Source organism: Elgaria multicarinata, chromosome 14, assembly GCF_023053635.1.
Source record: "Elgaria multicarinata webbii isolate HBS135686 ecotype San Diego chromosome 14, rElgMul1.1.pri, whole genome shotgun sequence".
Classification (NCBI taxonomy): domain Eukaryota; kingdom Metazoa; phylum Chordata; class Lepidosauria; order Squamata; family Anguidae; genus Elgaria; species Elgaria multicarinata.
In genome coordinates this window covers 11426233-11449867 of record NC_086184.1, presented here as the reverse complement: position 1 = coordinate 11449867, position 23635 = coordinate 11426233, and positions in this window count along the sequence as shown.

Below are 23635 nucleotides of genomic sequence, written 5' to 3'. Positions count from 1 at the left end.
ATTTTCTCCATGCCAGTTGCACACCAAAAAAATATTGAAATTACAATTGTGGGTTTTTAAAATCCCCATCTACAAACGAGCTTCGTATTGAAGCCTTGAGACAGCCACCAGCTCTAAATTCATTAGAAATGGGTCTTGCCACTATAAAGAAGTACATTGAGAGATTTCCCTAGTAAAATGGACATAGATTTAGTTGTGAAACTCCTATTAAAACTAATGGGAATCACGCAGTTCAGTTCATGCACATTGTACCAAATATATGCCCCCTAATGTGCTATCGTAAAATGACCTTTTGCATTGTAAAATACAAGTATTATTATTATTATTATTACTATTATTATTTGTTTTGCAAATGTTAACTGCTTAACCATTCCGTCTCCTGGTCTATTTGAGTCGCAAGGATCTCAAGCACGGTTTTCTCTGAATCATAAATTAATATAAATGTACATGGCTTTAAGAACAAATACTATGTTTTTAAAATTGTACGTGTTTCAATAATTTGCACTGGGGTGGGGCGCGTAGGTCACAACCTTCCTGGCTACTGTCCTTCACGGAGCGATGTAGCTGCAAGTAAGCTGCCTCTGTTTGGTTCTGCTGCTTAATCTTGTGCTTATTAGGGTTCTGCACAGCCCTAATACGCACAAACCGCTCTGAAAGGTCAAACTAGATTCCATGGCATTCATGCAATTAGCAATTGTGTGTGTGGAAGGGTTTTTTGTTTTTTTTAATTAAACTGTAGGCTCAGGGGGACTGATCTTAATCAGGCCCTAGCATGAAAGAGCGTGTGTGTGTGTGTGTGTGCGCACGCGTGCGCTTTAACCCTTTGTCCTTGCAGAGAGCTGGTTTTCCAATGCAAACTTCAGATACAGGGGTCCAATTAGGATTGGAACTACGGGGGTGGGGGTGGGGGCTAAGGATTAAAGTCCCCTATCCCCTAACTTATGGGTCCTGACTTGGATCAGGCCCCCAGTACCTGCAATTTACTCAAACAAATGAACCCCGGTTCATGCAACTGCTAATTTGGCTTTAAGTCTAGTTTGCCCCTTAGTATGTTCACTAAGGACTTCACCGCACCACACTTTTTATCCCGCAAAGAATCCGGCTTCTGTTTCTGGATTCTTTGCGGGATAGATCTGCCCCTTTACATGGTCAGACACATGCTTTGAATCAAAGACTTCCTCTCTTGGTAAATTCTATGCTTCGTTATACAACCACTAGATGGCGCTACTGATAGATCTCATTAACATCCCTTATCACTTTATCTCCAATCTTTTTAAAGCGGGATAAAAGAGTGAAAGTGGTGAAACTTCATGTACGTTGACAACGTGATGTAAAGGACCTGCAAATGTTCTGTGAGTGGCCAATAATGAGCATGCAATAAATCACCCAGGGCCAGTTGACATCAATTGCCCTCTGGGAAGGAATATCAGGCTATTGTTGAAGTGGACCTGGTTGTTTCGTCTAGTTTTGTTTATTGAGCGTAAGGCTCTGGTTGTATCGCTTGGATTTTATAATTATTGTAAGCTGCTTTGTTAAAAAAATGTTTTTTAAAAAAGTTAAAAAATGGGATAGAAATCAAATAAATAAATGGGACTTATTCTCTGGAAAGTGTTCTTAGGATGGCAGCTTTAAGGTCATTCCTATAAATGTGCTGTTCATTTCAACAGCTCTGCTTCTTAAGGCTAGAAACCCTAGGCAATCTGATATTGTAAGCATCCTCTATCTGTAACTTGATTCTGAAGATCAGAGCAGTTGCTTTCCTCTGTGCCGGAGGCTGAGTGCACAGATTTTCATGTCCTCGCCATGCTCCTTTGCTAGCATTACAAAGGGCCCTTTTCCCCCTCATCAAATTAATATTTGGAGATCTGAACCTCACAGAAGACATGGCGAGACAAGATACCCCTCAAAACTCCCCTGTACAGAAGAGCTAACGTGCTTTAAAGTAGCGTCTTTAATGCGTGTGTGTGCGCACTTATATCCCAAAATAAATCTTCACTCTTTTCTCTGCTTGTCTGTTGCAAAAACTGGGCATGCTTTAGAGGAACAAGTGTATGTGTATGGAGGCTGTATTAAGTCTCCATCTTGCTTTGCTCTCTTATCTGCGTCTCTTAAAAATATAGTGGGGAGACAGCTGTATGGAGTTCAGTCTTAGAGTACAGAGTTCTTCTCAGCATGTGTAGAGATGCTGGGAATTTTGGAAGATAATGGGCCCGTTCAGAAGACACCTCAAACCATGGCTTTAACCATGGTGGTTAATCCAGAAAGCTAGGTCGTGTTCAGAAGACACCTTAAACCATGGCTTTAACCACAGCGAATAAGGCTTTTTGCTTTATTCACCATGGTTAAAGCTGTAGTTTAAGGTGTCTTCTGAACACAGCCTGGCTTTAAAGCCATGGTTTAAGGTATCTTCTGAACGGGGTCATTGTGGGGGGCCAAGTTGTCCAATTAGGGACCCTTTTCCAATTGGGGAACTCCAGATAATTATATATAATTTTTATAGTAAGTAAAATAATAAATTTTAGAGACCTCAGCTGGATTGCAGAGGTTACCTGGAGTTTATATTCTCTCTGTGAAGCAGAGAGTCAAAGTGATGTAGTGGGTGATGGGATGCTGGACATGAACTTTAGGTAGCCAAGTTCAACTCTCCATGCACTTGGCATGAATCCTACTGGATCACCTTGGACAAGATGCTATTCTTTCTGTCAAGCCTATCTTACAGGCTCCTGTTGTGAGGATAAACTGGAACAATCTCAGTGCTGAAATTGTTGAGGGAAGGGTAAATAAGCCCTCAATAAAATCCCCAGGCCACATTGTCTGTCCAGGGCCGGATGTGCCATTAGGCAGAGTGAGGCAGCTGCCTCAGGTGGTAGATGCTGGGGCGTGACGTGTTAAAGTTATGCATATCATGTGGCTTGCCTTGCACCTGTTTTTAATGTGGCTTTTTTTAATGAGGTTTTTTTTTTAATGTGGCTGTTTTTAATGTGGCTTTTTTTTTAATGTGGTTTCCATGTGGCTTGCCTTGCACCTATTTTTAAACCTGTTGAAATAGACTGCTGCCCTCAGGAGCAATGTAGGAAGTTGTCCCACTGCCACTGTTACAGTTAGGTTTCACTGCCCAGTCTGGGGTTTGTTTATTTATTGCATTTATATTCCGCCTTTTTTCCTCCAAGGAACCCAAGGCGGCGTACATAATCCTCCTCCTCCTCTCCATTTTATCCTCACAACAACCCTGTGAGGTGGGTTGGGCTGAGAGTCTGTGACTGTCACCCAGTGGGTTTCCATGGCCGAGTGGGGACTAGAACCCGGATCTCCTTGCTCCCAGTCCTACACCTTAGCCACTACACCACACTGGCTCTCCTACACTACACTGGCTCTCATGTCCATGGAATAGGAGGGGTAGGCATCTGGTCTTTTGCCTCAGGCGGCAAAATGCCAAATTATGCCTTACCTCTCTTGCTGTCTCAAAACAGCAAAAGACATTGGTGGCTTCCAGTCACCTTTAATACAGTTCTCTGCATCCTCTCTCTCTTTCTCTCTCTCTCTCAGCCTGTTAGGGTGCAATACTACGCATGTTTAGACAGAAAATGTCCTACAATTTCCAGCATTCCTCAGCCAGTAATACTTTGCATAGGATTGTGCCCTAAAGGGCATTGTTGGAAAATAAAAATGGCGGCCACCAGCCCAAGCGAGGCTGCAGGAATGGAGGTGGGGGTGGGGTGTTGACCCACCCAAAACTCAGAAATCCTCACCCCAAGAAGCAAAAGACGGAAAGCAGTGTTCCCCCTTTTTTTGCAAGATTGCACTGCCCTCAAAGCTGCTCTCTTGCCATCAGTGCTCTGAAAACATACTTACATTTTTTATTTCCTCAGGTGACATATCTATTTTTAAACGTTATGTAATTTTTCAACATGACTCAAGTTGAACTGGGGAAAGACTATAGTACACAGTCCCTGTTGACTATCAGCAGTGACCTCACCAAAACATGCATTATTGTTGTAGCTGCTCACACTGAGCAGGGGCCCTCTAGTTTTATTTATTTATTTCAAGTATTTTGCAATACTTTAAAGTACTTAAAAAGTACTTTTGACAAGGCTTTGCCTTGTTTGCTGTAGCATCGGGTTGCTGGAGGTGGAAGTGAAGGAGGAATTTGAATGTGCCGTGGGGAGAGAGAGAGAGAGAGAGCAACATGATGGACCTGCGCGGCGAGATTTCGCAGCACTGAGTATTATTATTATTATTATTATTATTATTATTAATTTATATAGCACCATCAATGTACATGGTGCTGTACAGAGTAAAACAGTAAATAGCAAGACCCTGCCGCATAGGCTTACATTCTAATAAAATCATAACAAAACAATAAGGAGGGGAAGAGAATGCAAACAGGCACAGGGTAGGGTAAACAGGCACTGGGTAGGGTAAAACTAACAGTATAAAGTCAGTATAAAGTCAGTACAGCAGGACACTCTCTCAGTGACAAGAAGAAGATCCATCCCAGTCCAAGGACCTAGTGAGCCTGTTGGCATTTGCCTGCCTGGTGACTTGGGAGAATAGGTGGGCAAAGCTCTGTGGTCGCTGATCTGCACTGCGCCAGTTAGTCAACGTGAACGCAGCTTCGCAGCCATCATGGGGCTTTCCTCACGATGCTGCGATATAAAAAAGACGGGGCTTTACCCTGACTTTTTCAAAGGGAGTGTTGTCAACACAGTGCTTCCATCATGTAACATTGCTCCATGGCCAATCCAGGGTCGGAGCCTGGTGGAAGGCGATCAGCGATTAGTCGCCTTACACCAGGAAGGCTCGGGGGTGGCTCCAGGACCCGGATGGCCGTCCAGAACCCTTGTTCTCCCAAACCTGCCGCCGCCCGGGGAGAGGGAAAGTGTGGATTTGAAGAGGGAAAGTGAAGACAGCCCCTAGGTAACTAACATAGAGGGAGGTGGGGGAGTCAAGTCTGGTGCATACCCTCGGTGCTTGCCAGGGTGGGGTGGGGTGGGGGGAGAGGAGAAGCACCTCATGGCCTGGAAAAGGCTCCCAAGTGGTCTTGGTGACAGTGCCTGGAGCTGAAGTGACTCCCGTTCAATAAATAGTAAAGATCACTACCAAAATATGTAGCCACCAACCCAAGTGAAGTTGCAGGAATGAAGAGGGAGGTTGACCCACCTCAAACTCAGAAATCCTCACCCTGAAAAGCAAAAGAAGGAAAGCAGTGTCCCCCCTTCCTTTGCAAGCTGTCCCATTGCCAGTGTGGTGTAGCGGTTAGAGTGTTGGACTGGAGTCTGGAGATCCGGGTTCTAGTCCCCACTTGGCCATGGATGTTCACTGGATGACTTTGGGCCAGTCACAGGGTGGTGGTTGTGAGGATAAAATGGAGAGGAGGAGGATTGCATTTTTTTCTTGAAGGAAAAAAGGTGGGATGTAAATGTAAATAGCAGCAGCAGCAGCAGCAATAGCAGCTATAAGGGTTGTCTTAAGAAGCAGGTGCCCCGCTGTACCTTTCTCCTGTAATTTAAAGCACAGTAATCTTTTGTAAGCTTTCGTAAGACAAGATGTAGTTACTAATGTTGTAAATAACAATAAAAAAATCACTTCATGTAAAGTGAACTCAATTCCTGCAACTTTCCATTTTAATTTTTCATTTAATTTCCTGGTCTTCACCCTGTGGGTCTCTCTCTCTCTCTCTCTCTCTCTCTCTCTCTCTCTCTCTCTCTCTCTCTCTCTGTGTGTGTGTGTGTGTTTCCCATGTATTGCAGGCTTCCCCTATCCTAACCCAGAGTGTTTTAAAACACACAGAACTCCACAAAGCATCTCTTTTGTCCTTTCAAGTTCACTCGCTATCAGGTACCAATATGTCACAGGCAATCCCATATTTTTAGATCTAGACAGTTTCGGGTCAGATCCCGCGCACTGAAAAACGATGCCTTGAATCCCAAAGTCAAAGAAGGAAATCTGTTCATTAAAGTCAATGCAAGATTTATGTATTCACAAATTCAATTACTTACTTACTTTTTCCCCCTAAGAATTTGTACATAATCCATCCAAAGTGAAGCACTTTTAAGCCCCATTGATTTCAGCGGGAAAGACTTAAGCATGGTTTTAATTCTCTTTAACTAATAATTAAATTAATAATATCCAACAGCATGATTGTATACATGTCTATGCAGAAGCAAGAGTCATTGAATTCAGCGGACTTACTCAGAGGTAGGTGGGCATAGGATTGCAGCCTATATGTGCTTCACTTTAATAATAATATAATAATAATTTATTTCTTGCCCACCTCTCCACTTGGATTGAGGCGGGGAACAACAGTGAATATAAAACACATTAAAAACTGATTAAAAACATAACATACATGATTAAAACATCCTTAAAACATCCTTAAAACATTTTAAAATTTCACTGGATAGGCCTGCCGGAATAGATCAGTCTTTATTGCTTTTTAAAATTGTATCCCCAGTGCTAACGTCTGGCTTTTGAGAGCTTTGGGGCAAGGCACCAAAAGGTGAGGGAGCTGAACCCTGAAAAATTCCAGCTCTAGCATCTCGTTTGAACAATTAATTGTCCATTCTGGGTGAGGATTATTTATTTATTTGTTTATTTACAATATTTATATACCGCTCCCCATTCAAAATTTTGGAGCGGTGTACAAGATAAAATAAAATTAAAGCAGAATAAAACACTTTAAAATAGATTTTAAAAGAAGCAAAATGTACAGTGAACCGTGGCTGGTCATTAAGGAAAGTCTTCCTGGAATAATGATGGGATGATGGGAGTTGTAGTCCAACATATCGGGAGGGGAAGGCTAGTCTAGTTTTTCATCAGAGCCAGTACACCTAGAGGAAGATCTATGCCATTAGATATTTCTGAATGTGTCATTCAGCTTACTTATTGCATTTGTCTTCATGGCAGCCCCGCAAACGGGCTTGTTGTCAGTCCAGGTTATTAACAGATGTGAAACTGAAATTAAGACAAAAGGGAGGACAATTCTCTATAAATATCAAGCAGATTCTGTCTCTTTGCATATGCGTCTCCCAGTATCTTTCACAGAAGTGCACAGGACTGTCATACCAGGTGGAGCGCCACACGTGCACTGGGGCATTTACAGAGTTCTTGCTTGGGGCACACAAATTCAAGCCGAAGCAGACTCACAACCTTTTAAACAAATTTCGACAGGGTTGCACCTGTGGCCCCAAACCAGCAGTCAGGGAACATAGGAGAGGATTCCGAAAGATCTTATCCTTTAAGTAGTAGAGTGCCGCCTGGCCTCTATCATGTGCCCCATTGTTATCAAACGGACAAACTCCAACGTAAGGTAAGTATTTCTGTTTCCATGACACCAAGAAAGAAAATAAACATTCCTCTCCCTGGAAAATGGCTCTCATGATAGCAGAACATTTTAGCAAGTCTAATGACAAAACGCAGAGCCGTCATAACAGATTACAGGCAACACACTGAAAAGACTTATTTTGATGGCTTGAAATGAAAAAGAGAATATTACAATTGTGTTTGCAAAAATAAGGAGAGGGGCTAATCTCAGATCATTGGTTCTTTGTTCCAAAAGTGACAGCGACAGACTGTCTGTTGTTGTTTTAATGTATGTTTATTTTTTGAATGAATTTTTCAGAGGCTTTTATTTGTGTGTCTAGATGCAAAGCTGTAGAAAAAGGGGTGGGTAACAAACTCTCCAGGTATTTCTTATGAACCTCCCCAGTTGCACGTCAGGTTGGGTCTGAAAACACAGGAAGAAACATATCTGGACAGCAAAATACAATTTTACAATCTCAACTCTGAAAATAATAGGTGTTTTTCATTTAGAGGAGGGAATATGTTTTCTGGGAGAGTGAGAGACCTGATAGGAATGTATGCTTTCTCTGTTAACAGGGCTGGTAATATTCTGTGCAAACACACATGGAGAATCTGAACCAATGAAATTCGATGCCAAGTAAAAAAATATGCTAATAAGTTACATTATGCAAATAAATACTAAATTATGCAATTTTATGTCATTGACCATTGTTTAGCTTCCTGAAAACAGCCACTGCTAAGGGAGAGATACATTTAAAATTCATGTTTAAAACATTGCACTTAGACTAGAAGAGCATTAAGGTGATGGCTGTATACATAACATAATAGATTTTACAGGAGGGACTTATGCCTTTTGCACCAAAGCAAGGCATATTTATGCATTCGAGACCTCCAAATTTTACACTTGGAATAAACTATGCAAAGCAACTTGGGCAATAATAATAATAATAATAATAATAATAATAATGTTCCCAGTTTGCCTTGTGTGGCGCAGAGTGGTAAGCGGCAGTTACTGCAGCCGAAACTCTCCCCACGGCCTGAGTTCGATCCCAGCGGAAGTTGGTTCTCAGGCAGCCGGCTCAGGTCCATCCTTCCGAGGTCGGTAAAATGAATACCCAGCTAGCTGGAGGAAACGTAACTGCAACTGGGGAAGGCAATGGCAAACCACCCCACTACAAAGTCTGCCAAGAAAATGTCAGCGAAGAGGTTCGTTTCCTTTCCTTTCCTTCCCAGTTTGCCTACTTTATTCTGAATGCAGTAGTTGAATTTTTGTAGCATTTAGGGTTTCATGCAAGGTGGGTTTGGTTGCAAAGGGCTTGTTCGGGTGGTTGAAGGAACTGCGATTACTTTAGTACATAAGATTAGGTAGGGTGACCAACTGTCAGGATTTCCCCGGATTTGTCCTGGTTTTTGTTCTTTCCATGGTGTCAGGGGGGATTTTCTATAATTTTCAATGATGTCCTGGAATGACACACCTTCCCCTTTAAGGCTGCCATTAGCATGGCAGGAGGGAATGACATGCTTTCTTGAGGCACATCATTCCCCCACCCTGAGCTCCAATTGAGGTCTTAAAGGGGAAAGTGGGTCATTCGTGGACATTATAGAAAAGGCCCCAATTGGAGTGGATGAAATCCTTTCCCCTCCTCCACTCCAATTGGGTTCTTTAAGGTGGCGGGGGAATAACGTACTTTCTGCAGGACTCAGAAAGCTGCTTCCCCACACACACACTAGGTGTCCTCTTTTTTGGTTTCCCAAATATGGTCACTCTAGATTAGGAGGCAGCGATTGGAGGCCCAAGGGGCTTGTACCTATGCAGGGTATACAAGGTCTGGCCTCAACTTTAGGCAGGAACTGAATAGCTGGAAGACAACTTCTCCCCAGGTGGGCTGAAATGGTAAAGGGTGCCTCTCCAGGTTTGGAATGTAAGAACATGCACATAAACAATCATATATATTATATATTGTTTATGTGCATATATATAAAACTCTGTGTTGGCCCTTGTTGCAAAATATATTTCCATATTCACCAAATGTCCCCATTGACCTAGAGCAACTTTTTAGGACCAGTTCCTTGTAAAACACCACTCTTGGGGCTGTCTTACGTCGCCTTTGCTTCGGGGTAGCTCCCAATCCATGCTGTGTCGGTTAGATGGCGCAGGCGCAGATTCAAAGCCACCCCAGGGCAAAGAGGCAAAGAGATGGAGTTGAAAAGTCAGGAAGTTACCCCGACTTTTCCAGCCAGCCAGCAAGGTCAGGCGAGTTCTTCCGCTGGTCTGTCCTTGCTCAGAGCCACTCGGGAGCGGGGGGGGGGGGGGCGTTTCCGGGCGGAAAGCAATCTCCTATTGGTCGCTGGAAGCTGGTGTGTGTGTGTGTGAGCCTAATGGCTGCCAGAAAGCCCACCCTGTCTTCCCTCTTTAGAACAACTTGCCACCACCGCCCACCAGGGATAGTGCAGGGTTTTGCAGCGGAGCAGCACCTACCCAGCACCGTTTGGTCTCTCTCTTTGGCCTGTTTGTGGATGCTTTTAATAAAAATGGTTAGTTTGTATGATTTGTTTCATTCTTCAAATTTCAGTTCCTCCCTGAAGTTCAGAGTTGACTTTCTGAGTGGGTGCCTCTTGTCTCTATTGCATGCACATGAACACTAAGGCACCATACATGTAAAATGCACGTGCAGAATTACCGAGGCACCATACGTGTAAAATGCATGCGCATGAACACTGAGGCACCATACATGTAAAATGCATGCGCATGAACACTGAGGCACCATATGTGCAAAATGCATGCGCATGAACACTGAGGCACAGAAGCAGCAGTACCACAAGACCCTTTGCTGTTTTGGCTTGCCAACGGAGTAACACGGCTACCCTCTCCAAAATATGGATTTCTAGTGAATCTTTACGGAAAGAACAATTGTTCTACTAGCTTTTAGTTCGGTGAAGGATGAGCCGATTCAGCATAAATAAATATAGCATGGAGTAGGTGGTGACAGGAATGGGGTGTGGGAAGTCATTCTTGGTATGAGATGTGTAGCGTTGCAACAACGTCCTTGAAAATGTTAGAGGGTTTGCGTTTCTTATAAAGACTGGGCCTGATACATAACAGCTCAACTGTTGACATCCTGCACTTGTATAGAGGCTTCTGGACAGGCTGCTGCTGCTGTCATCCAGTGCTTGAATCAAAGAACTAGTCCTTGCCTTTCAGTAAGTTGACAGTCCTTCTCTCCAATTTCTTGTCTCTTCAGCTACTATCCAACAGCAATGGGGAGGTATGGAATGGAACAGTTTGGCCAGTGAGATACTCACTTGAGAGACAGAAAAGGAATTAAAAACAACAACACCCCCTCAAGGGATGTTTAGACACTCATTACAAGTAAGCCCTCTTGCGAATGCATCCCCAACCATCTCTCTGGGTGAGCTTATACAATAAGGTATGATGGGAAAATTTTACTCCAGGGGGATTCCAGTGTTCACCTTAATTTTTTAAGCTTTAAAACAATCCCATCATCCTTCATCATGCTTCATAACTGGATCCACAGGGTTAATCTGTTTGCTTAAACTGTAAGGAGGCGCTAAGAGTATTTTTGGCCATTTTCTCGTCCCAAGAGCTGCCCTTACATAGACAAAAGGCTCAGCAGCAAAGAGGTTGTTTTAATGAGCCCTGCCGTCTCCCCACAGTGGTCTGTTCTGTCTGGATTCAGCAGGAGGGGTGGGGGGAGGGGAGGAGAAAACCACCTCCCTACCGCCAGTGAATTTTTAAAGCCTCGTCCACCTTCAGATGAAATCGGCAAGATGCATATTTCTCCAAGCTACAGAGCTGAGTTTGGACTGCCGCTTTGACATTCCCGTTGGGGAATTGACGCGGTAAACACCCATACTTGATTCACATACGTGGCCTCTCGGTTGCCTAGAGTTATGCCCATCTGTTCAGATGGCATCCTGCCCACCTGGGTTGCCCTTGGGGATGTGTGCTGGCCAGCAATTGGCTTTAAGTATGTGGTTTTTCGAACTTGAGTTGCTATCGGCCTCCGTTTGGGAAAGGCCCGGGAGAAAATGAATTACATTTCATTGGCATCGTTGTTGGTTTCTTTCTGGGAAAGTTTTTAAAGGCTTGTTTCGATGTAATGTAATGCAGCAGAAATACTGCCATCTAGTATGTTCAATGCCTCTACTGATTGACTCTGAGTAAAGAAAAAAGGACTAATTCAGAACAATTAGCAACAAAGCATCCTTCTCAGTCCCCCCCCCCCCCCAAAAAAAATCTTTGGCTCTGTAATCCTCACAATTTCTCCGCATTAGGAAGAGGATCCAGCCCATGAGTAGGAAAGTTTTGCTGATCAGAAGTAGCTTTGCAATTGCATTGTCCTACCTGTGAGAAAACAACCCTGTCTTGCGCTTGAAATATTGTCGCAATTATGCTAATTGCTCTTGTTGGAAGGTGCCAAGAAAGTGACATTCATAGTGGTTGGGTGAATTGGGAGGGAAAGGCAGCGAGAGTGTCATTAACGCCCCTGAAAAGTAACCGGGCCAGACAATCTCGAAAGCAGAAATACAGCACACAAATGCTCTCGTCAAGATTGATGCCTTGTAAGGTTTTAAATATTTCACATCTGTTTTTGGTTCTCTAGTTTTCCTTGTGGCGCTGATGGCCATGACCATGATGCGGTCGCTGTTTTGTGGCCATATGCAAAACTCTGCCTTCTCCTTGGAAAGGGCTGTAGCTTGGAGAGCGCATACTTTGCGTGTGGGTTCAGTCCAAGCATCTCCACTTTGAGCTAAGAAGGACTGTTTTCTGAAACCCTGGAGACCCACTCCTGTGGCTGCAAAATTTCTGACTATTTTATATTAAAACAGCCACCAATCATTCCCCATCAGTCAGTCAAACAAAGCCTGATTGATCTGCCGTTTGAACTGATTACGGTTCTAATCCTAGGCATGCTTAATCTGGACTCAATTCAATTGAAGTCACTTGAACTTGTATCCAAGTAAACATGCTTAAGCTATTCCTGCGTGGCTGCAATCTTGTGAACACTTACCTGAGAATAAGTTGCAATGATCTTGGTAGGAGCTACATCTGAGAAAACTTATATCCACAGTCAGTCCAAGGTCTTTGGTCTTTCCAAGCTTCCTACCTGAGATACGTGGTGGAGAGGCTAAGGACTGAACCTAGAACCTTGGGGAAATCTGATGCTGTACTGTAGAGGTGTGGTCCTTTCCTTTATGGGAGTTGAAATACTTTGCCTTGGCTGAACTGTGCCCTGGATTGATAAAAATCCACTCTTGACAGTCAAGACTCAACTACCTTTCGAAATTAAAAGTAGTATTTCAGACAATAGAGCAGGAGTTCAGTGTTGGCATTTCTAATACATAAGAATAAAATATCTTCCTTTAAAGCCTCCTTAAAATTGAGCTTTTCCATTTGGCACAGCTCCTTAGACCTCATCCTGTATTGCACAAGTGGGATCTGCTACAGAATGGCTTCCCCTGCTCCTGATGTTTTTGTTATATGCGTAGATGCCTGGAGAGTGGGCTGGTGTGGCTATAATTTCTCAAGATTGGTACTGGCAGGATGACAATTGGGCCTTGAGGACATACCGAGCTCTGTTCTCCGACACCTCGCTCCTGTTTCCCACCTCCCAACACCAGCAGTTGCCTCACTATTCCTAATGGTAGGGCCGGTTCTCCCTTACTCTCCACAACCAACTGGGCCGCTATTTATAAGTAGCTATTGATAGGGTTTTGTACTAACTAGTGGCGCATATGTTAGATTCCAGGTGAGGGGGGAAATAGGTTAGAGCAAAGTTTTTCAATGTTCCTACCATTTTTCTGCATTGCGATGACCACCACAGAAGACCTGTGTGCAAAGGGATGGCTGGTTCCCCTCCAGTTCTGTTTGTATTCTGGCAGCAATTGCAGATAATAAATAAGTAATAAATAAGTAAATAAAAACCCATCGTTTGCTTTCCTATTGGAGAAATTGTCTCTAAGGGGGGATCCGCACGTCGCTCCCAGAGCGCTTCTATGCAACTCCAGTGCACCCCGAAAACGATAGTCTGACTTCCTTGTAAAAGAAACGACGAAGAGCCGTCCATGCCGCCGCCGACGACGACGAGGAGAGCTCTCCACTGGCGAGGAGAGCTCGGCAAAAGACGGCGGGATGAAGAGCGGAAGAAGCTCTCTACCCCGCCTTCTTTTGCCGAGCTCTTCTCACCGGCGGAGAGCTCTCCTCGTCGTCGGCGGCGGCGGCATGGACGGCTCTTCGTCGTTTCTTTTACAGGGAAGTCAGACTATCGCTTTCGGGGTGCACTGGAGTCGCATAGAAGCGCTCTGGGAGCGACGTGCGGATCCCCTCTTGAACTTAGTAGTAAAGAAGATTTTAAAGTGTTTTTTTAAAAACGCCTTTCCTGGATTTTAAATGCATATCATATTTTATTTTAATTTAAACGCACAATTATGCAGTGTGTAGAGTCCGCCGTTAAAAAAACAATGACAAAATGAAAATGAGAAATGAGACCAGGTCTAGTTTAAAAGTCTTCCAACCTTCTGGAAACATACTTACAGAAGAATTCCGGAAGTTTTACTTTTGCAACAGGAACCAATGTAGTAAAGTGAAACCTCAAACTCTGGAACAGAACCCAGCAGAGAGAGATTCAGTGTGCGTCCTTGTTCATGGAGTCCCTGTGTGCATTCCAGACAATTCTGGGTCATGTTCATATAGAGCATCAGGCAGGGTTATTGGGCTTTGGCATTGTCTTGTGCGACCTGAGGCTGTACCCTGGAATACCCAAAACATTCTCATACAGGTCCGTATTGCAGGGAGAGATTGGTCGTTGTGTGCAAGCCAACGACCTTTTAGGGAAGCTTCCGCACCTTTAGTGATCATCCTTTGAAAGACCTCCGTTAAGGTTCCAAGGAAGCCCAGCAGTCCTCAGGAATTCAGTGACCCCTTTCAGATGACATGCTAAGCCATGGTTAGGCCACTAACCCTTCTGCAGCAAATGGTTAACGAGTGTGTTTAAGCCATGGTTATAACACACTAAGCCTTGGTATTTAGCTCAAAATGCTTAACCACTATGACTTAGCGTGTCGTATGAACAGGGTCAATGACTGGGCTTGCTAACATGCTAACAGCCCCATGGCTGAGATAGAAATAAGCAGTTTTCCATGGGTCACCCCCTCCCCCAGTTCCCATCACAAAAATGTGATGGTGTGGTGCAGCCTTCCCTAACCTGGTAGCCTCCCATCATGCTGGCTGTGGATGATGGGAGTTGCAGTCCCAATGCTGGCGAGGGCTGGTATAGCAGAGTTATTATCTATTGGAGTGTTATACGATAAGGCAAGGAGAAGGAGGCTTTTCTGCATCTTCATCGTTAAATAAGTTGTGGCATTTTATGATGGTCAAAAAAAGAGATTGTGGTGTTAAACGCGAAGAAGAGGAAAATAATCCCGCTCCTTTTTATTCAGGAGACAAAAGCTTCTGAATGTGGCAACCACACTCGCTGCCACCACTGTTCTGACACCGTGTCAAGGTTCCTCCACTCAGCTCCTTGTCTCTGATCACAGTTGGAGTGTCTTGATAAAGCTGAGCATCAGTTGTGTCAGCAACTCTCGGTGGAAAGTCAAGGAGGGAGCACTGGAGATAACGATGTTCCCTACGCTGAAGCACAGAGTGCTGGGGGATGTCCTGCCTGCCACCCCCGGTTTATATTTTAGATGTAGATGTTCATCATTTTAACACTCCTTGAAGCGTCTATGGGAAGTCTGTGCATGACATGACCTAGATGAGGGTTGGGCAACTGGCAGCCTACAGGCGAAATTCAGCCCCTGGGACAACGTCAGCTGACCTCCAGCGGATCTAAACAATGTAAATATGGTGCAGTGAAAAACGTTCCTCTTTATTCCCTCTGTGAAGAAGAAGGAAATCATGTTTTCAAGTTCTAGTGATGGCCAAACTCTCCTTGGTTCGATTTGGAGTCAGCGAGATACAAGTGAAGCCTGTAACAAAAGGTTGCAGTGTGGAGTTCTCCTATTCAGGTTTGCAGACATCCCATTCCATCCTCCTCCACCCATTTTTCTGTCCCCCTCTCCTCCTGCGGCAGCCAGTATTCCTTGCCCCTGAGTCCAGGCAGCCCTCACTGGCTGCTTGGGGGTTCTCCTCGCCTTGGGTTTTTTTTAAAAAAATATTACACATATACATACTTCGGAAGATTTTGGAATTCCCCCAAGCCTGCTGATACCGCTCTCTTGTGTGTGGATGCTGCTGCTGATTTGACTTCATAAGCAAAGGCACTCCACTCTGAACGCTGGAAATTGAGGGGGTGACAATCTTTCTTAGAGAATGAAAAGAGCTCTCCTTTTTCTTACAAGTGCTTTTCCAGCTCATAACATTGTTTATGTGCTGGGAGCTGATGGCACCATCTGCATGAGCCAGTGTGGTGTAGTGGCTGAAGTGCTGGACTGGGAGTCAGGAGATCCCGGGTTCTAGTCCCCACTCGACCATGGAAGCTCACTGGGTGACTCTGGGCCAGTCACATACTCTCTGCCCAACCTACCTCACAGGGTTGTTGTTGTTGTGAGGATAAAATGAAGAGGAGGAGGATTATGTACGCCGCCTTGGGTTCCTTGGAGGAAAAAAAGCAGGATAAAAATGCAATAAATAAAATGAATAAATTTTACTGTCCTCCCCCTGAAGCAGTTAGCAGCCCCCACTCCCAAAAGAATGTACTCCGGAACAAGAGAGGAGTTTTGGGTTGGATGGAGGACAGCAAGAAATGTTCAATAGAAGGTAATTCTCTTGCAGAGGCTGCCTTATGTATCCCATGGTCATTGGCTGGGATCAGATAGAGAGAACCTTCTCTGAGCTGTGACTAACCTGCAAAACTCCCTACCTAGGGAGACCTGCCTCACTTCCTCTTGGATGGCCTTCAGCCACAGTGTAAAGACCTTACTTTTTAGAAAGGCATTTGGCCTACGGGAAGCTCTTTTGAACCCTACCTGGTATGTTGTCGAACCCTCCTGGCATTTTTAGCGTTGAAGCTGCTCTGCAGAGACAGTTGGGCTGGTGCGTTGGATCGTCACGGCATGATTTCTTTTGTTTTGAAGCTGCTGGGCACTTCTTTTTATCTGCAGTTCTTCCTCTTTTATTGCTGGCGTTACTGCTTTTATTGACCTGAAATGTTATTAGGTACCTTCGATATTTTATGAGAAGTTGAGATAGAATCCTTAAGACATGCTATTGCTTAGGAGTATAAGTGCTGGTAGGGCCAGCTCCAGATCTGAGGTGTGTGTGTGTGTGTGTGTGTGTGTGTGTGTGTGTGTAAAAGTGCCCTTCAGTCAGCTCCGATGGTCTTACCTAGCAGCAGTGGGTACCATCCAAGCAATGCCGGTCGTTGAGTCTAGCTGGTATTTTAATTTCCCCCCATGCTACAGATGTAGTAACATTCTAGAGCATTGTGGAAAATTGAAATGGTACGTAGACCCCACTGGCCTGGTTGTGCTTAAAGCGTTAGACCACATTTTGTTTTAAAGGTGGGGGGACGCCCAAGGCAGGGGTCAGTCCTGCCAAAGTGTTGCTCAAGGGTGCCAGGTGTTGATGTTGTCCCTGCTCCCTGGATTAAACCAAGGCCTAATGCAGGGTTGGCTGGGGCATGCTGGGAGTTGTAGTCCCAACACATCTCAAGGGCACCAGTTTGGGGAAGGTTGACCTAAGGTTGCTTAGATTGTCATTCTTTGCAATAAGGCCAGTGATCAGCAGGTGCTAGGAGGTCCATCAAAAATTGGCCGGTGGCTCATCAGTGGATTATGGTCTGTACTTTGCCCATTCTGCTCCCGTGGATAGCTAGCAGCATTATGGGGTGTAATCAGCTTGTAGAACACGCTTTCAGATCTTTGGCTGAAGGTGCTTATTATTAAGACGAGCCGTTTGCCTGAGATGAAGGTCAGTTCGCTGCTGGCATATTCATGCCCCATGCTGAGCCTGATAGCTGAGCCCTCCATTCTATTCTGCTCTGCCCCAAATTGTCCATTGAAGGCTTGTCACACCCATCGCCCAGCTAAACATCAGCTTCCCCACTTTTATTGTGAGCCTTTTGCCGGCATCCACCTCAACCAGCAGTTATCCCCCATGTGCTCCTCTGGCTACCGAGCAGGGTAGAAGAGAGAGGGATTCAAGAACACAAGAGCCAAGGCAGAAATTAAAAATCTTTATATGGAGAAAGCTGAGAGAGTGAGGTTCAAAAAATAGCATGAATTGTGCACTGGAACACTTAAGATTTTGTGCGGCATGGGGTCTGAATACAGCTTTCTCCCTCGCTCTTTATTACATGGTTAGGAGGCCAGCAGTACGAAACTTGCAGCTTGACTTTTTGAAACACCTATAGTGGCATAGTTTGAACTTCAGTATTTGTCACCGACAGCTCCCCATGGTGAAACGTACAGGTTTCTCAATAGAACCGTACGTATGATTTTGCTAAGTGCTTGCAGTTCTCCATCCTACATAGGCTGTTTTCAGAAGTGACACTTAAATTAGTATTTTTGCATTTCCCGTGTGGAAAAAAAATGGCTAAAATGCATGCAATCTTGAGCTCCACGCCTCCTCCGCCTCACCCAAGACACCTGCATGTTGCTATCTCTTTGAGATAGCGTCCTCTAAATCCACCTGTTCCACGGTGCACTTGCTTAACACCGTCTTTCCACCCCCGTCCTCAGTCTTCATCCCCAACCACAAGGAAGCCCAAGGGCCCAATTCACACACCAGCGGACATTCATGCTGGGTAAAGCTTCACACATTTCTTTTCTTATTGTATTTTTATTTTGAGTTTTTCAATAACATGAATTATACCAACAAATGCAATGCATATTTTAAAAAATCGACAAACAAAGGCAAGCTAAAGCAAGATGGGGGGAATAAAAAGGTAGAAAAGAAAACACAGGGCTGGGAGATGTAATGGAAGGGTTGGGGGAAGGGAGTGTAGCAGACAAGGAGATAAAGTATGCTGTTATACATAATACATGCAGTTAAGCCTACTCAAGTTAATGGGTTCAATGGCACCTTTCTGCATCTGGATAGTGCCCTCAAGTTATGGAAGGGCTGGCTGGTATGTTTTCATAGAATCATAAAATAGCAGAGTTGGAAGGGGCCTACAAGGCCATCAAGTCCAACCCCCTGCTCAATGCAGAAATCATTGCTAGATCATGCTGCAAACAAAATGGAACTAAATCCAATGCCTGTCTTCCACCTGCACAATCTCATGGAACCCACCACTGTGCAGACTCCTGCACAAGCAGAACAGTGCGAGCTGGTAGCCATTTTCCTTTCACTCATGGACTGTTGAATCCAACCCTTTGGATTATCCCAAGGGGGATAAACAGTGAAGAATTATCAAGATGGAAATGCTGTTAACCTAAACATAATTATCTATGAAGACTGGGCTTCTAGGTAGATGGCTGAGGAAGGTCTGTAGCTCAGTGCTACATCAGGTGCTTTGCATACCAAAGGTTTCAGGCATGCATAGTCCTGACTGAGTAGCTTTTGAGTTGTGTGGGTGGGTGTCCTTGGGGTTGTTGCTGCTTTTAACTATGTGTGTTTACCTTTGCATACATTGGGTTTTGCTTCAGCAGGCTGATACCTCTCTCTTGTTTCTCAGTGGCCTCGTTTTGACTTCAGTCTTATTGACGTTTGCCACCAAAGTTCAGTATTAGAGGGAATGATAGACTTCCTTTCCATGAACCTCAATCATTAGCCGTTACCATGTCTTATGGTACCAAATGCCTAAATTAATTGCACCTTTTGTGGAGAAGTAATTTATTTTGTCTGTTCTTAATCTATTTGTCTGCCCATCTATTTCATTGGTGACACCTCTCAATTTTTCCCACATATTCACCTATATCCGAACCTGTTTTTCCCCACCAGTGTCAGCTCTGGGGAATGCAGGGTTATAAAGAAAAAAGGCCTCCATTTCCCTCTCTATTAAGTAAGCAGAAGCTACTTTTATTTATTTATTTATTTATTTATTTATTTATTTATTTATTTATTACATTTCTATACCGCCCAATAGCCGGAGCTCTCTGGGCGGTTCACAAAAATTAAACACTTGGTATCATGGAGAGGGCTTAATTTTCAGAGATGGAAAGGGTGGGGTGTTGTCTCAGCCTCAGAACCTCACTTTAAAATTAAGTCATGAACATTATTATTATTATTTATATACTGTCCCATAGCTGAAGCTCTATGGGGTGGTATATGTGATATTTGACAACTTATAAGAAGGAAAGCCAACCTTGCGTGAAGTCTCAACTTGCTTCTGCTGAAATTGTGAACAGCAATGGGAACAATACCCTCCCCCTCCACCTATCCATTCCACTCGAGAAAAACGCCTTCTTGTTTTGTAAACTCTCTATATCCGTGCAACTTTTAACTTCTACTCTTGGCAGAGTTATACTTTCGTTTCCCGGGATATGTGTGATGTGCATGTACAGATTCTTGAAATCCCCCTTTCCCCCTGCCCCTCCCCAGTAAAACGAATCATGTGATTTCACAGCAATGTATTGTAATGCTTTTTTCCATCTAAAATTGTGAGAAATGCAGCAATGTCAGAAGCTTTCTTCTATGAAGTCAAAACAGAACCCTATAAAAATTGACGGTACAGAAATGACTTCTGAAGTTGTCTAATGATATCTTATAATTATCCCTCTGGGCACTTATAATTGTTCTCATGACATGTAATTATGTAGATAAATTTAAGTGTAAAAAACCATTAACTGTGCTGGTGTTTAACATGTGTGAGGGTTGGTAATGTGTTGCGCTCGCCTTGCAGAAATCAAAGCTTATGTAAATGTCATCGTACAGAAGATATTTTTTAAAATCCCTTTTAGTATATTTGGTTGTATATGTTGGTCAGAATTTGAAATTCATGAGGATGGGGCTGATCTCTAGAAAGGAATGCAGGGCCTCAATCCTATACACATTTTCCTAGGAGAAAATCTCATTGAACTCAGTGGGGCTTACTTCTGAGTAGACATGTATAGGTTTGTACTGTTGTGATCTTCTGAAAATATACCATCCAAGTTAGATACACTGCCCTATCTCCTTAAGGACATGTCTTCATTGAAACATGTACTTATGTGTGCATTTTACCAAAATTAATGATTTAGCATAATACATTTTTAACATTCTGCCTAATTCTGAATCAGGGGTGGAAATAATATTTTGCCCAAATCTAATAGGATGTAGCAGGAAAGCCCCCCCCCCAAAAAAAAAACTTGGTATGTATAACATGCAGTCTAATCTTGTGCATATTTACCTGTAATTACACCCCATTGAATTCATTAGGGTTTACTCCCAGGTAATTATGCATAGCTTTGCAGTAAACCACACAGAGAGCTTTGGCTATAGGGCGGTATATAAATGTATTAAATAATAGTAATGATTATTCAGAAGTAAATCCAATTTATTTCAATGGGACGCACTCCCGTGTAAGTATGCACAAATGATCACAGCTGTAATCATTAATATCAGTCAAATGTTTTAAAGAACCCAAATTATATGCAATTACCTCAAAAATATGGAATATTCATCTTACCTCTCATTTTACTTCTAAGCAGGGTGGATAACAATCAGTGGGTTTTTTTTTAAAAAAATGGATTTTTAAAATTTAAATCGTATTTTTTAAATAAAATGCTTTTGAGGAAAAATCTATCTAAAAATAGTTTTCTATTTCAGATACATTATAGTCCAAAGGTTATTCATCATGAAATAAGGAATAGTATTTAATTATGTAGCATGAGGCTGTATATTCATGCAATGTTTAAATTTTTGGATAAATGAATTCCATTAATCCATTCACAATGTCATGCTCTTCCAGAGGTTTCTGTAAGATTATTGGGGGTGGGGTTCTATCTAGAAGATATTATCACAGATGCTTGGTTTTACAGTTCTCAAAACTGTGAATTTGTGTCTGCAGAGATCCCAATCCCATTGTTCCTTTGCAAATCTATGTACACAGAAACAACCTGATACCTCTTAAGTGCGAAGTTTAAAAAAATTCAATGAATAGAGTGCACTTTTGTGGGAGGGGGGGGAAGTCACATGATTAAACCGAGTCTTTCTGAGTAGTGATTTAAATCAAATTGATTTAAATCAAATCCACCCTGCTTCTAAGACTCTTGGTTTTTACAAACGCAACAGTTCTATATTATATATGGTCATGAAAATAAGAATTAGGATTTATGACCTTTTGACTGACAATATACCTCAGCAATAAATCTAAAGCAGGGCTATTGTTTACTGGGCCCACTCTTTTGATTTTTTTTAATGTTAGCAACGTTGTAGAACTACGTGACTTGCCTCTCGCCCCGCCCCCATCTCCAGTGATAAGGTGCATGTTATTTTGTAGGCAGACAATATCGCCCTTAGATCATTGACACAGAAAGGGCTAAAGAGATGATTTTAGATAGATAGATAGATAGATAGATAGATAGATAGATAGATATTGCATTGCCAAAAGAAATTGAGCACCATTCATTATAAGAATACAAATGTTGCAGTACTTGGGAGGAGACCTCAGTGTCAAAAGTAAATTAATAATAATAGTTTGCATTTATATTGGGTTGGAGCCAAACTAACGTAGTTGCACTTATCTCCCATTGATATCAATGGGAATTAATGTTAGTCATGAACTTTCCCCTATGAATAAATGGAACGCGGGATCCAACCAACAAGGAGAGCTCTACTCAAAAGGCACTTCCGTTAGAAGAGGGGCGAAGCAATTTTTTTGGCTGATTCTTCCTTCTCCCTGCCCTCCCCAAAATCTGCTCTGGAGGTTTGAGTAGAGTGACCATATGAAAAAGAGGACAGGGCTCCTGTATCTTTAACAGTTGCATAGAAAAGGGAATTTCAGCAGGTATCATTTGTCTATATGGGGAACCTGGTGAAATTCCCTCTTCATCACAACAATTAAAGCTGCAGGAGCTATATTAGAGTGACCAGATTTAAAAGAGGGCAGGCCTCTTGCAGCTTTAACTGTTGTGATGAAGAGGAAATTTCACCAGGTTCCCCATATAGACAAATGGCACCTGCTGAAATTCCCTTTTCAATACAACTGTTAAAGATGCAGGAGCCCTATGGCCACCCTAGGTTTGAGGGCCCCTTTGGAACTCTGTGAAATGTGGCATTGAGGGTGGGGGCGGGAAGAAACAATCGGCGAAAATTGCTTTCCCCTCCCCAGTGGGAGGCTCCGATGGATCTCAGTCTCGCCTATTTAGAATGAACCTTTCCATTTGCAGAAGGGCAAGTCTGGATCCCACCCTTACTTTGCATCAACCCCATGTATAAAATACTTGAATCGCATCGCCTACCTTATCTTCTGTCATCCTAACAAGTCTGTGAGGAAGATCGGTTCAGATTGGATGCTAAGCCCAACTAGTGAGCTAACGGCAGAGGTGAGATTTAAACCAAGGAAATCATAGTTCAGTCTCTTGACTGCTGCACTAGTATGTTGGGACTTAATTCTTTATGAACAAATAGTTATCTCAATGGCCAGAGGGGACCAGCTAACCATCAGTGGATAAGACTAAGAACAGGAGCTCTTTAAAGTTCATTTGAACAGAAGATACAAAGCTCGTGCTAATATTTCCCCCCTCTGTTGACATAATTTTCTGCACTGTAAGTATAACATCCATTTTAGACAGGCCTGATATGGTGCACCTGCTTCCCTTGCCAAACCAGCTGAAAATGCTGATTCAAATCTTCTGCCATTGAACTGTGGGTTAGCGTGTTGTCTGAATGCAGCACTTTTTATGCAGGGCAGGTTATTATGATGCCTAAACTCAGCGCCTTTTCCGCAGGGTGTGTTATCTTGTAGTCTGAACGTGACGCATTTTCCGCAGGGTGTTCCTCTTCTGTTTTGTGTTTAGGAAAAGTATACATTGCTTTTTGTAATACAACTGCGAATTAGTGCATGGCTGCCATTTTGAAATGCAAATTTGAGGGTGTTCTTGTGCTTTGATTTTGTCAGATTTTGGAAACTTCTTTTGTGAGCCCTGCCAATTGTGTGCATCCGATTTAACTCCCAAATTAAATCTGGCATCCTTAAAAGCATCAACTTTAAGTACAGTTATTCCTAAAGTTTGTAATCGTTATCTGGTTTGGAACATGAATTTGTCCAAGTCAAAATGTATTAAAACCCAGAGCATTGTTTCCTCTAAAAATTCTAGCTTGGAATGTACAACATTATTGTGAATTCAGGCTGACCGTATTGCCCTGAAGGTGCAGTGCGTCAGTATTCTTTCATGTTAGCCCTTTACTCTTGATGAAACTCTCGTTGATCAGTGTGAAACATGG